Below are 15,551 nucleotides of genomic sequence, written 5' to 3'. Positions count from 1 at the left end.
TTGATCTCAGCATTCTCCCCCACCGAGTCTGAAATGGGCTTCATAGGCTTCAATATAGCCCTCTAAGCAGACATTACCAGTTGATCAGAATTGTCACTTAAGATAGTACCTATTTTACATGCTTGTGATAGTCCTTAATTTCTTTTAAATAATGGAGTAATATGGTAAAATCACAGAAAACTAAGCATATTGAAACCCCACACAGCAAATATCCAAAAAGAGATTTTCTAACCTGTTAGTATAATTAGGTAATGTTTGCAATTAACACTGTGTATCTTTTATTTTATGTTGTCTTCATTCATAATTAAATATATGATCATAGAATACTTGTGTTCGAAGGCCCTGAAAATAGCCTGATGCAGAAGAGGAAACTGAGACAGTTCTTGTAGTGGCTATCCAGTTAGAGACAGAGTCAGAGCTAGAATGAGGTCCCCTGACTCCTGTTTCAGTGGCCATACCAAGATACTATCCTGACTGTAACATTTAGTAATATCTATCTTTCTTGAAACAGGGCATTCGTTTCTCTGTAAATGTGGTAAATAGCACGAGTCCCTCAAAACTTTGGGTCTTTCTATAATATGTAGCTCATGAAGAGAGAAGTACATCTGGCCCCCTTGTGTGCCAGAATTGAGCCTGTTGTAAATATGATGAATTAGGTTCTTGGGACCTAATTCCTTTCTGGATCTTTCCAAACAATTCCCATGATTTTAGCTCTTCATTCCCTACTTCTACACTTAACCTGGTGCTGTCATTCCTGAGCTTTTTTGCAGGGTTGCTTCTCGAATTTTACAATCGCTGGCTCAGATCAATTTTCTCTCATCTGTTAAGTCAGTGGTGCTCACCTGCAGAGCTCGTTAAAACCTAGACTGCTGGGTCCCCACACAGTTTCTGATTCAGTAGATCTGGGGTAGACAAGAATTTGCTTGTCTAACAAATTCCTAGGTAATACAGAAATGCAGCTGGTGGAGAGCCCAGTTTGAGAACTACTCTACTAAGTCACTTACCATTCTTTCTGCTTTGCAGTGTCCAAAATTTTGCTGTGTTTACTTATTTCCTCCAGTATAAGAAACGAAGATTAGTTTAGTTTTCACATAAAAGAAGAAAATATTGATTAATGTAACCTGGCAGCCTACTGCCTCAGTCTCCCACTCCCGGGTTAAACAGCAACAAAGGAAACCAACTTAAGCCAGTCCTATAGGCAGTAAAAAAGATGCCCAAGAAAGAGCTAAGTCAATACCAATTCAGCACTAAATTCCATTCCTTATTTGGCAAAGGCAAGCAGGTAAAAACTAAAATGGTTGGAATGTGATGGGGGAAGCAGTTAATCACAAACTTTTGTGTGGGAAAGTTAGATCTTCTTGGACAGGCTGTCACTTCTGAAGTATCCATTCTATGGAGAAACAGAGGAAGGGATTGCATGCTAGGCTTAGGGGTATAAATTGTGTCATTCTTCTTTGTTCGGGGCACCAGCCGTGTTTTCTGGTTGTGCGCCCCTTCTTGCAAGATTGAGAATAAATTCTTTTCTTCTCCACAATCGGGTGAGCCTTATTTTCTTCCAGAAGAAGATTTCTTTCTAACATCCAGCCTTGTCAGTCAAATCTTTTTTGTTTGCTTGAATCTGTAAAATAATCTGTGACATGAAGGTCCTTTTAGTGAGTTTTTTACAGAGAGAAATTTCAGAAGTTCCAGTCCCTTCTTTGCCTCCACCTCCTTTCTTTGACCAAAACCTGATTCTCCCCTGAGATCTCTGTGGAGCCAGGCAAGAAGGACCCTCCTCTTGACTCCCTCTGCCTTCTCACGCTTGCTGTGAGTCCTCCCAGTGTTGCCTCTACCCCAGCTGGTGACGTCCACTCTGTCATTGAAGGTGGTAAAACGAGTCCCCTGGTCATTCTCTAGACCCCGACTCCTGCCATTATCCTAGAACGGTGTCTCTCAAAGTGTGGCCAAAGGTCCACCTATATCAAAATGGCCTGAAGTTTTGTTAAATTGCAGATTCCTGTGCTTAACCCCAGATATACTGAATTACTCTCTGAGAGCTATGCCTGTCATCTGCATTTTTATCAATCATACCAAGTAATTTTTATGCATATTAAAGGTTTGGAGCCTTTGTCTCAATTATCTCAGTGTTCATGTGGAAAGCCCGCTCATCCACATCCTAGTTCTCATCTTCTTTACTGTCCTCATCCCATGTATCCAGCCACTTCCCAGCCCCTCCTGGATCCCACCCCCCAAAGCTGCTCCTTCTCTGAGCCCCTTGCCCCGCCCTCTGCCGCAAGCTCCTGCCCTCCCAGCTTGCACATCAGCCCACTCTTGAGTTCCTTCTAGTTCCTTCCTTCCCATGTTCCTTCTGAGAAGTCCATCAGACTGTCCTACTTGTTTGTGTATAGATGATGGATCTGAGGGGGCAAACCTACAAGCAGGCATCCTGGGGAGAGAAAAGGAGGTCCTGAATAGAGCAGGGAGAGGGTAGACTGGAGAGGAGAAGACAAAGTCAAGAAATATTGTGAAAGTGGAACTGGCAGAACTTGGTGAATGAATGCTGTGGAAACATGGTAGAGCGGTAAACTTCCTTTCCAGGATGTTGGGAGAAACTTGGAGAAGTGACATTGGTGCCAGGTCACCTATAGGTGGGGATTTGACAGATGAGGACAAGCCATGGTGGGAGGGGTGAAAGAAGAGCGTTTATTCAGTTTGCAAAATAAACATGCTTGTAACTTTTTAAACAGTGTGCTATACGTGGGAATATCATAACTATTATTTGGTTTTTGACTTCGATGATACTATTAAGGAGACATTTTGATGAGAAAAAACATTTCTCTGATGAATAACATAAAATTAAAGGACTGTCTGTCCCCTGGCATCCTAGCTATACAGGCAGTTTGATGCCTTCTGGGGTTCCTTGGCAGTGCTTTGGAGTCCTACCCTAGTCTAATTTCTTTCTGCAACTGTTCTTTCTAGCCCACATAAATTTCTCTTGGATTTAGAACATACAGCCTCACTCACCTCAACAAGAACCCAGAACTCTTTTCCTAGTCTGGATGCTTCATTTTAACAGCAAATATTGCTGGTGGCAACCCCTTACTTCCCTAGTTGAAATCAATGAATAACGTGCAGAACTTACTGGACATCCCTCAAGTGAAGAGTTTTGGTTGCACATAAAATGAATAAAAACCAATTTAAAGTCAATTCTCTAATTAAAATTGTGGGCTCCCAGTTTACTTAAAATAAGGGCCAGTCAGGTAAGCAATTAATGTCACATATGTTAGCTGAGAAGCTTTGGGGAGCAATTGCATGATTAATACAAGTTGGGAGGCATGGACGAAACACACGCAGGATCACAATTTATTTCCTCCTTGCCTTTCCCACAGGAGCTACATAGAGAGTAAAACGAATGACATCAGCATTTTCCACTGCGTGGCCAGCAGAAGTGATTACACATTACTGATGAGTGGGCATGAGACCATTGCATTCAAGCGCTGGAAATCATAGTTTCTTGTTAATCAGACTCAGCTGTAATTTTAAAATTAAAGTACAAGAGACTCTGGTACTTACCCATCTGTTTAAAGTCTTTCACTGCCCATGTCTAATGATATAATTATTTTTAATTGTCTACACACTTCTTCCCAGGAAGGAGCTTGGGACATCAGTGGCAGGTGGGCCCTGAAGGGCCTGTGGAGGAAATCAGGACCCCTGAGAACTGCCAACCAAATGGACCCTAGAGCCCTAGAGTTGTGGTTCTTGACTTTTTTGTTCCACAGACCTCTTTGCCAATCAGGTGAAATGAATACGACTGTAATTCATTTATCGCATACATTCATAACTGAAATGCTATATTTCAGTTAGAGGTCAGAGAAAATAAAGATAATAAGTTGATTTTTTTTCAAGCTCATGGACCCCCTGAAATCTTTCCACAGGCTGCTTGGGGGTCTGTGGTCCCCTGGTTAAGAACCCCACTCTAGAGCAAAGGACACGGGAATTCTCAAGCAAAGGATTTCTAAATTCCCTTGTTATTTTGCTTCTGAGAATTGCCAGGTGGTTATAGTTGAAAAGCAGAACCGGACTTCATCAAAATTAGGAAGCAAGTCAGACTGGTTCTCATGGCTTTCCCATCTCCATTCTGCATCATGTTTCTACTTTCCGATACTCACTCCAGTGAATGCTCTTCATTTTCTTACTGTTAACATGCTATATCATTGAGAGCTTAACACCAAAAAAATCAAAAGTCTTTAACCAAGGCTGAAGATTTAAAGCATTTCCCTCTCCTGTGATCATTGGAATTTTAAGAGTTGATTAGAGAAGGAAGTGATGGTTGAATTTCAGGTGCTGTGTCCTATGAGGAGGCAGTATCAGGGAACAGGAAACTATTTCTCAATCTTAATTTATGGTTTAAATGCCTTTCTATGCCAACTCTACTCCATATTCTATTTATAAGCAATCATTATTTGCCTTTTTTTCCAATGATCGCTTTGGCTGCACACCGTGAGATCTTCACCTACCTACATGTTTGATGGTCAAATTTAGTTTTTATATAGCCATATAAAAATAGATACATTTGTAAAATATATACAATATATACAAAATAATTTGTTTTTTTATTTTATTTTTTGTCTTTTTTTTTAATGTTACATTAAAAAATATGAGGTCCCCATATATCCCCACCCTCCTCACCCCACTCCTCCCCCCATAACAACAACCTCCTCCATCATCATGAGACATTCATTGCATTTGGTGAATACATCTCTGAGCACTGCTGCACTTCATGGTCAGTGGTCCACATCATAGCGTACACTCTCCCACAGTCTACCTGGTGGGCCATGGGAGGACATACAATGTCCAGTAACTGTCCCTGCAGCACCACCCAGGGCAACTCCAAGTCCGTATGTCAAATTAACCTTCCTGGTGATTTGTGTCAGTTCTTTTTTTTTTTTTCTTTCCCCCCTCCCCCCCAGTTCTTGGTGTCCATTCGCTGCATGTTCTTCTGTGTCCGCTTCTATTCTTGTCAGCAACCGGGGAATCTGAGTCTCTTTTTTTGTTGCGTCATCTTGCTGCATCAGCTCTCCATGTGTGCGGCACCACTCCTGGGCAGGCTGGACTTTCTTTTGTGCTGGGCAGCTCTCCTAATGGGGTGAGCTCCTTGCACATGGGGCTCCCCTATGCAGGGGCACACCTGCATGGCACAGCACTCCTTGTGCGCATCAGCACTGCACGTGGGCCAGCTCCACTCGGGTCAAGGAGGTCCTGGGTTTGAACCGCAGACCTCCCATGTGGTAGGCAGACGCTCTATCAGTTGAGCCAAGTCCGCTTCCCTGTGTCAGTTCTGATGTGTTTTATTTTCATTGTAGATGAACCATCAATAAGAAGGGGCACAAGTCTGTTTTCTAAAATAACAATTATCGAGATATAATTCACAAACCATACAATTCACCTATTTAAAGTATAGGAGTCAATGCCTTTTGTTAAACTGATAGAATTTTGTATCTATAATCACTATCAAATTCCAGAACATTTCCATTACCCCAAAAGTAACCCGTACTCATTAGCACATTTTGATAGGGGTTGCATTAAGTCTGTAGATAAATTTAGGGAATATCTCCATCTTAACAATATTAAGTCTTCCAACCCATGAACATGGAGTGTCTTTCCATTTATTTAGGTCTTTAAAAATATCGCTCAATGATGTTTTTGTAGTTTTCAGTGTACAAGCATTGCATTTCTATGTTAAATTTATTCCTACATATTTTAACTTTTTTTGATGCTATTGTAAATGTAATTTTTCTCTTTTTTTCATTTTTGGAAACTTCATTGCTACGTATAGAAATACAGTTGACTTTTGTATATTGATCTGTCTTTCATCCTTGCTCAACTTATTTATTAGTATTAGTTTTTTAGTAGATTTGTTAGGATTTTCTGTACACAAGATCACATAGTCCAGAAATAGAGATAATTTTACTTCTTCCAGTCTAATCTGGATGTTCTTTATTTCTTTTCCTTGCCAAATTTCCCTGTCTAGAACCTCAAGTTTAATGTTGAGTAGAAGTAGTTAGAGCAGATAATACTTGTCTTGTTTCTGAGCTTAGGGGAAAACATTAAATCCACCTCCATTATATATAATGTCAGCTTTGGGTTTTTATCAGATCAAGGAAGTTCCTTTCTATTCCTAGTTGGTTGATGATTTTTATCATGAAAAGGGTGTCAGATTTTGTCAAGTGTTTTTTTTTTCTGTTAAGATAATCATGTAGTTTTGTCCTTTATTCTTTTGCTATAATGTATTACATTGATTGTATTTTGTATGTTAATTCCTGCATCCCATTTGACCATGGTATATAACACATTTTTCTGATGCTAGATTCACTTTGCTAGTATTTTGTTGAGGATTTTTGTGTCTATATTCATAAGGGATATTGATCCATAGTTTTCTTTTCTTGTGATTTCTTTGGTTTTGGTATCAGGGTGAAAGTTACCTCAAAGAATTAATTCGGGAGTGTTCGTTCTTCTTCTATTTTGGGGGATAGTTTGAGAAAAATTGGTCGTTGGACTGTCAAACTGTCAGCACCCTGCTCACTGTGTCAAATGATCAGTCAGAGACACCCATTACCACCTCCAAGGGAGGGGTCACACCATGTATATAACAAGAGCATAACAGGGCCCACCACCAGAACAGCAGTCCTAGGGTCCCAGCCCACTTTGTGGCTTGCAGTTGTCAGGGTTGCCAGCCAAAGCATGGCTCACACACACACTAATGAAAAGATTTTTACTCACATAGAGAAGAGAAAGAGCAAGGCTGGCTTCACTAGTGGGTGTCAGTCCCCATGGCCATGGATGCATGGCTGATGCAGGCAGATGGTCTATGCACATTTCCTATGCACAGTAGAGGGGGCCGTGCTCCCTCCCCATCAGGAATAGATACATCATGGTGGTAGGGCAGTGGGCCAGAGTGGGGTGGTGAGTGGGATGCCGTAAAATGTACATGCTTTAGCTAGAGTGTCTCCAGTGAATGTTTACAAATGCTGAAGATACTGGGGGGAAGGATTGGGCTGGTAGCAAAGCCACCATCTGCTAGAGGATGTGTTTTACTTCAAGACATTCCCTAGAAAGGGGTCTGCCCATGTTTACCACCTCATCATAAGGGACAGGCTAACACAGTCCTGAGCACAGGGAAGGTGCCAGGCTGCACTCGGACCATCCTCTACCACATTGGTGTTAATTCTTTAAATGTTTGGTAGAATTCAGTAGTGAGGTCGTCTGGTCCATGCTGGGAGGCTTTTCATTATGAATTTAATCACTTTATTTGTTATATACTTATTCAGATTTCCTCTTTATATTTCTTCTTGAGACTGTTGCAGTAGTTTGTATCTTACTAGGATATTGTCCATTTCATCAAATCATCTATCATGTTGGCATGCAATTGTTTGTAATATTCACTTACAGTTCTTTTTATTTTGTAAGGCCAGTAGGGATGTCCTCTCTTTAATTCATGATTTTAGTCCTTTGCGTTTTTTCTCTTTCTCTTCTTTTTTGGTCAGTCTAGCTGAAAGTTTGTCACATCTGATCTTTTCAAAGAACCAAGTTTTGGTTTAGTCTATTTTCTTTCTTGTTGTTTTTTTTTATTATTGATTGCATTTTCTCCACTCTAATATTTATTTCCTTTGGCTTGCTTTGAGTTTAGTTTGCTCTTATTTTTATAGTTCCTTAAGGTGTTACAGTTAGGTTATTGATTTAAGATTAAAATTTTTTTTTATTATAGGCTTTTATAGCTATAAATTTCTCTCTGCCTTCTGATTTGACAGCATCCTATATATTTTTCTATATTTGGTTTTTGTCTTTATTCATCTGAAAGTATTTTCTAATTTCCCTTGTGATTTCTTTTTTTTTGACTATTTAGAAATTTCAATATAATTGTGAATTTCACAAATCTCCTTCTGTTACTGACTACTAAATTCATTTCATTCCATTGTGGTGGGAGAATATATTTTGTGTGATTTCAATAGTTTTAAATTTATTGAAGTTTGTTTTATGGTCTAACATATGTTCTATCCTGGAGAATGTTCCATGTGCACTTAAGGAAAACATATTTTGCTGTTATTAGGTGAAATATTCTGTAGACCAAGATTCTTTGTCTTTGCCTTTCAACAGTTTGATGATGATGTGTCTAGGTGTGAGTTTAGCCTGCTTAGAGTTCATTTAGTTTATTGAATAAGTAGATCGTCCAATTTGTTTTTCATCAAATTTGGGAATTTTGAAGAACATTCTTTAAATATTCCTACTGATCCTTTCTGTCTCTCTTCCTGGGATCCCCATTATGTGCATGTTGATAAGCTTGATGGTGCCCCAGATATCTCTTTGACTCTGTTCTGTTTTATTCATTCTTTTCTGTTGTTTGGAGGGTAGTGAGGCAGAGAAGTAATACCACAGAAAAAAAGGCCGTGTTAGCATTGTGGTGTATATCCTTTTAGAGTTGTGCCCATTAATCTAAAATAGCTATAATAGCTATATTATATGTCTATAAATATTAACAAATGCAAAGCAATTGTATTCTGAGATTGATTTCTCAGACTGTATAACCTTAAGTGACATATCTTCAAGTTCACTGATTCTTTCTTCTGCCAGTTCAGTTGTGCTGTTGTGTTCCTTGTAATTTTCAACTCTAAAATTTCTATTTGGTTCTTTTTTTATACATATAATTTCTATATATTTATTGATATTCTCTGTTTGGTGAGACATCATTCTCTTACTTTCCTTTTAATTCTTTAGACACAGTTTCCTTTAGTTCTTTGAACATCTTTATAATAGCTGGTTTAAAGTCTTTGTCTGGTCAATCTAACATCTGATCTTGCCCTGGGATAGTTTCTTTTGGCTACTTTTTATTTCTTTATGGGCCATGTGTTCCTGTCTTGTTTTGTTTTCATGTCTCATACTTTTTCTATTGAAAAAATGGTTATTTTAAATTATATAATGTGGCAACTCAGGAAATCAAATTTCTCCCCTCTCCAGCATTTTTGCTGCTGCTGTTTTTTTGTTTGGTGGCTTTCCTGATTAATAACATAAAATCCCTAATCTTTGGCAAGTTTTGTCACTGAATTTTTTGCTTGGTTAACTTTAAGTTTTCCTTAAATACCTTGAACCAATAAGTCTTACAGCTTTTGCCCAGGGGCTCTGTGTATGTGTGCATGTGTGTTAGAAAAGGTTTTCAACACTGTGGCAGGTAGTTTACAGCTGTACCATAGCTTTCATTTCCTGAATATGCAGAGCCTCAAGGTCAATCAGAGGTGATTGAATAGGGCCTTCTTGGATATTTCCTGGACATTTTCACAGCCCTGCACAGGCAAGTAGTCTTCTGGATTTCAAGTGGACAAAGCTTCAAACTGTGTCCCCCTTTACTCAAGCCTAATAAACAAATGTCTTCACCTTCTCCTATTGAAGAGTGTAACAAAAGGTTTTCTTCCCATTTGCACATGATGAGTTAAATGACCTTCTGGATTTATGCTCCATTCATATTTATTGAGAGCCTTTCTGTTCACTTGTATTTATTAAGCACCTACTCTGTGCATGCCACATATTTTGCATATTTTGCCTTCTCATTACTCTCTCAGATAATGTCTCTCCTCCACCATATCTGACCATAAGGCAAGAGGTGGAAAGAATGGGGTTGAGATGGTGAGTAGAAAACTCTGTTTTCTACTTTTGGATCCAATGAAAGAAGTACTATTTGGCCCATACTGCCTCATTTATTTGAAGAACACTTGATAATATAGAGTGAACCACAAATTAAAATATGTTTTCATTATCCTTCTGTGGCATATGTTGTTTGTGCCATATCCTGTATCCTATAAGGATCCTGCATCCTGTATGTATGACTGTATCCCAATGTCACACCCCAAATTTTCTCTTTCCAAAACTCCAGTTCCTTTCATGCTGTCCCATCAGAATGGAGTCACACCCCTCCCTATTGCTGTCCTCTCCCAGCCTCATGGCTTCTCCCCACCATCACTAAAGTCTCCAGCACCTGATTCTGGCTCAGTGTCTTCCTCTCTACTTCTTTTCTTGCCACCAGTGTTGGAAACTTTAACATCCATGCCGATGGCCCATTAGATCACCTGGTCTCTCAGTTCCTTAACTTCCTCACCTCTGGTGCTCTTTTCTTTCAGTCCACACCAGCTGCTCACAACAATGGTTTTAACCCACATACCAATCTTGAATATAAACACCCTATCTCTGTATCTGATCACCACCTCCTTTTGTATACCCTATCCTAACATATTTAACCTCATCAAGACCTCCACTCCATTAACCTTATTAGAACCTTTCTCTTGTCCTCAATACCTCTACACCTAACTCAGATTGCATGGGCCATCATTATAATATACTCTAAACATGCCCTTGTCTTCTATTTAGTCTGGTAGGCTGCCAAAAGCAATATACCAGTAATGAGTTGGCTTTTACAATGGGGATATTTTAGCTTACAAGCTTACAGTTCTGAGGCCATGAAAATGTCCAAATGGAGGCATCATCAGCTGATGCTTTCTCCCCAGAGACTGGCAGCTGGTGATCCTGGACTCCTCTGTCACCTGGCAAGGCACATGGAGGCATCTGCCGGTCTCTTCTCTTTTGGGTTGCTCTCAGCTTCTGGCTTTATGGCTTTCTCTCGCTCTTTGTCTGAATTTCATTCTCCTATAAAGGACTCCAGTAAGAGGAGTCAGACCCACTGTAGGCCTCACATTATTGAAGTAACCTAATCAAAAGGCCCTTTACTGACTAGCGTAATCAAAAGCTCCCATACATAATAGGTTCACACCCACAGGAATGGACCAGCTTTAAGAATATAATTTTCTGGGGTCCATCCAGCTTCAAACCATCACACCTTCCCTGCCTCTCTATTCCTCTATCATGCTTGCCTGGAGAATCCCAACCCTGAGTAAAGCTACCTACTGACCTTCTGGGTAAAGCTTTTTAAATAGTTTTTTTTTTTTTCAACTTTTTGTTTTTAAAATACTTTCAAACTTAAGGACAGTCACAAAATAATACAAACACTGTACAAACAACTCCAACACACCCTTACTCCCCTGATTCTGAGATCCACCCATTTTAACATTTTACCACATTTACCATATCATTTCTATTTATCCATCAATCTATCAATTTGTCTATCCATCTCTCCATCTGTCTGTCTGGCTATCTGTTTATCAATCTATTTTCTGAACACTTGAGTGCAGCTTGTACACATCATGCTCCTTGAACACTTAATACTGCCATGTACTTTTCCTTTTCCTAAGAACATGGGTGTTCACTTATGTATCCACCTTTTTCTTCAAAGAAATAAAGACATTTTATTTTTGTTCTAAATAGTTAATCATGAATTATAAAAAGACATAAAATTAAAAACAAATAAAACAATGTGCCCTAAGCTAAACTATGGACTCTAGTTAATAGTGCAATGATAAAAATGTGCTATCATCAATTTTAACAAATGTATCATACCAATGCAAGGTGTTAACAATAGGGTGGTAAATTGGAACTGTATATTTTATGCATGATTGTTCTGTAAACCCACAACTTCTCTAATAAAAAAAATCTCCTGACATTTAATATTTCTCTTTATATTACATGGCGCTTATAGTATTATGACATACTGTGCTATTTATTTTGAATTTTTTTAATTTTTGGAGAAGCTTTAGATTACATAAATGTTACATTGAAAATATATGAGATTCCCATATACTGTACCCACACACACACACTTTCCCCCATTAACAACATCTTTCATTAGTGTGATACATTTGTTAGAATTGATGAACACACATTAAAGCATTGCTGCTAAGCATGGTCTATAGTTTACATTATGGTTTACACTTTGCACCACACCATTTTATAGGTTTTGACAAAATATATAATGACTGTATCCATCATTGCAATAGCATGCAGAACAGTTTCAGTGTCCCTAGAATGCTCCAATGTACACCTATTCTTTCTTCTTCCTCCCCTCAGAACCTCTGATGGCCATTGTCTTTATATCAATGTTACAAGTTCTTCCATTACTAGAATAATACAAAGTCTACTTTAGCCCAGAAACAAACAACAAAACTCTGCCCTTTAGTATTCACCTCCCAATGTCTCTATCCTTCCCATACCATACATAACTGCTAATCTATTGCCATCTCTGATTTATTTGTATTTGTATATTGTATAGATGGAGTCAAGCAATTTATAGTTCCCTTTGCCTACTTTCTTTCATTTAGCATAATTCCTTTTTTACCACTAATGAAAGATTATTAATATATTACTATAAAATAATGTCCATAGTTTGCTTTGTTGTATTTTTTGTATTTGAATTTTTAAAATTTATTTCTCCCTACCCCCCTCGTTGCTTACACTTTGTGTCTGTTCATGTCCTTTGTTTCCTTAGGAGGCATTGGGAACTGAAACCGGGACCTTGCATGTGGAAGGGAGGTACCTATTCATTTAAGCCACCTCTGTTCCCTGCTTTTATTGTGTTTCTCAGTATGTTTTTCTTTTTTGTCTCTTGCTGCATCATCTTGTTGCATCAGCTTGCTGTACCTGCCCATCACATTAGCTTGCTATCTTGCTTGTCTTCCTCAAGAGGCACTGGGAGCCTCTACCCCCTGCTTTGTTGTTTCTCTCATTATATTTTTCCTCTTGTGTCTCTTGTGTCATTTTGTTGTGTCAGCTTGTTGTCTTCTTTAGGAGACACTGGGAAGTGAATCTGGGACCTCTCTGTGTGGTAGGTGGGAACTTAATTGCTTGAGCCACATCTGCTTCCCTCCCATTCTTTTTTTAAATTTTATTTCCCCTCCCCCCCCATTGTCTGCTTTGTGTGTCCATTCGCTGTGTGTTCTTCCATGTCTGCTTGCATTCTTGTCAGTGGCACCAGGAATCTGTGTCTCTTTTTGTTGCATCATCTTGCTGCGTCAGCTCTCCATGTGTGCGGCACCACTCCTGGGCAGGTTGCACTTTTTTCTCACAGGGTGGCTCTCCTTGCAGGGTGCACGCCTTGCGTGTGGGGTTCCCCTATGCAGGGGACACCCCTGCATGGCACAGCACTCCTTGCATGCATCAGCACTGCACATGGGCCAACTCACCACACAGGTCAGGAGGCCCTGGGTTTGAACTCTGGACCTCCCATATGGTAGGCAGATGCTCTATCAGTTGAGCCAAATGCTTCCCTCCCACTCTTTCCTAAATCTCCTACAGTCAGGCTTTGTCTCCACTGCTCTGCAGAGTCATCTGATTAGATGTTCTTTTCCTCTGTCTTCTTCAACATAGTTTAGCCACATTTTATCTTCTTCTGGTTTAGTTTTCAAGGGAGCAAGTATAGGTCAAAGGTTGAGTTCCAGCTTTCCACATATGAGGTCCCAGGTTCAATTGCCAGCCCCAACACCTTGCTGTAAGGCTTACGATGATGTTCAAGTCAACAGAGTTTTCATATATGGTTGTCTCAGCAGAAGAGGAAGCTGTAAGTCATATACCTTTACCAGAGATCTTTCTTTCTTTATGCTGCTTCTGTTAGTGGAACACTCTGTGTTCTGGGCTTCTAGGTTCTTGGCTGTGTTGCATAGAAGAATTTAAGGACATGCCATAGAGTAAGCAAGACAGTGAAGAGTTTATTTAGAAACAAGAAAACTAGAAATGAGATAAGCACACAATCTGAGACATGGGTTGTGGGCATGCTACAGGGTAAGATGCCTGGTTGTATATTTTAACAAATCAATTTTATTGATGCATATTAATAAAGCATAAAGCCATCCAAAGTGTACAATCAATGGTATTTGGTATAATCACATAGTTGTTGCATTCATCGCTTCAACCATTATTAGAGCATTTTTGTTATTACAATAATAATAATAAAACAAAAATAAACCAGACAAACAAAAACTCATCACCTCTCAATCTCTTTATGTTTCCCTGCTGTACATAGCTGCTCTTCTGTTCCCATTTCTCTAGTTTATTTGTATTCATTTCTTATAAAAACAGTCTCATATATGTAATATTGCCTATATTTATATTTCACATGAGGTTTCACTATGTTATACAGTCCCATGTTACATTTTTAGCTTTCCTTCTAGTAATATACATGTTCTTAGACTTCCTGTTCAACCACTGTTATACCCATATAACAGCTCTGCTAGTTACAAACACTATGATGTGCTTTCACCATTTCTATTTATTTCAGCTATGTAGTCTTGCTGGAGAAAAGCATGCAGCCTTTCTGACTGATCTCAACTTAAATTCATGGCCATGCATTTTAGATTTGTACTCAAGGCTGTCTCACAACCCTGTGCCTGTCTCTGTGGCCACACCTCTGTCCTCACTCCAGTCTCCAGAGTTGTAGTTTCTTTAATCCTAGCAAGCCATTCCTCCACCTGTGCTCTGGACATCCTTCCTAATTCTCCCTAAAGCACTTTGCTGTTGCAGTTCTCCTCTCCCTCTTGTATCATCCTGTCCTTTTTCTCTACAGATGTGTTCCCATCTAGTACATATCATCTAGTATCTCACATCTTAAAGACTTTAAAATAAAACTTCCCTAGACCCTATTTCCCCCTCCAACTATTGGTTCACTTTTCTATTCTCCTCCACAAAAGACTTCTTGGAATAATTATATCTAGGTGCTGTATCTGTTTTCTCACCTTCCATTCTTTATTCAAATCCCTCCTAAAGGACTTCTCTTCCCCATAATTTTACTGAAACTGTTCTTGTCATTGATACCAGTGCTCTCCGTGTAACCAAATTCAGTGGTCACCCTCTGTCTTCATGGCTTTTGATACAGATGATCATGCCTCCCTTCTTGAAGTCTTCTCATTGTTTCAGAGACACCTCCATCGTATGTTATCCTCCTGCTTTGCTGGCTGATCCTTCTCTGAGTTGCTAGCCTCTCCTGGGCTTGACCCTGAATGTTGACACTCCTCTATTCTCCTTGTCCATTCTCTCCCTAAGGATCTCATCTGGTCCCGGGCTTTAAATGATACCCAAATGCCTAGAATGAACAAAGTCACCAGCCCTGACTCTCCAGAGTCACATACTAAAGTGCCTTCCTGACCTCTCTGCTTAAACACATCTGATAGGCATCTCAAATTTGTAATGAATGAACAGAACTCATGGTTTCCATCTCCCAGCCCATCCTTGCCCCCAGGCTTCCCTACTCCATATTGGAACTACTATCCACTTAGTTTCCCAACAGAAAAGCCTAGTAGTCATCCCTGATTCTCCTCTTTCCCTCAACCTGTTATCCAATCCATCACCAAGGACTGCCAGCTCTGCCTCCACAAACATATCTCTAACTGAGCAACTTTTCTCTGCACTTTCAGACCCAGCACCAGCTTCCCTTTTCTAGACTAGAGTAATAATTCTAATCATTAATTTGAATATTGATAGTTGAGTTAATGACAAATACTTGGATGATTAATGATTCCATCTAGATTAATGGTTCCAGTGACTGGCCTCCCTGATTCTACTCTTCCTACAATCAATTCTCCATATGGCAGTCAGACAGCTCTTCAAAAACAGAATAGATCAAGTTGCTTCCTTGTTTAAAACTCTCC

General features: G+C 39.5%; 1 protein-coding gene across 1 annotated transcript in view; it reads left to right on the top strand.

Moving 5' to 3' along the window:
• The window catches only part of LOXHD1 (lipoxygenase homology PLAT domains 1), a 190,250-nt gene that overhangs the window by 77,179 nt on the left and 97,520 nt on the right, over positions 1 to 15,551 (top strand). The gene's annotated exons all lie outside the window — the stretch shown is intronic.

This window comes from Dasypus novemcinctus, chromosome 16 (genome assembly GCF_030445035.2).
Source record: "Dasypus novemcinctus isolate mDasNov1 chromosome 16, mDasNov1.1.hap2, whole genome shotgun sequence".
NCBI lineage: Eukaryota > Metazoa > Chordata > Mammalia > Cingulata > Dasypodidae > Dasypus > Dasypus novemcinctus.
Note: the sequence above shows the minus strand (reverse complement) of the source record. Positions and strands in the feature narration are given on the sequence as shown.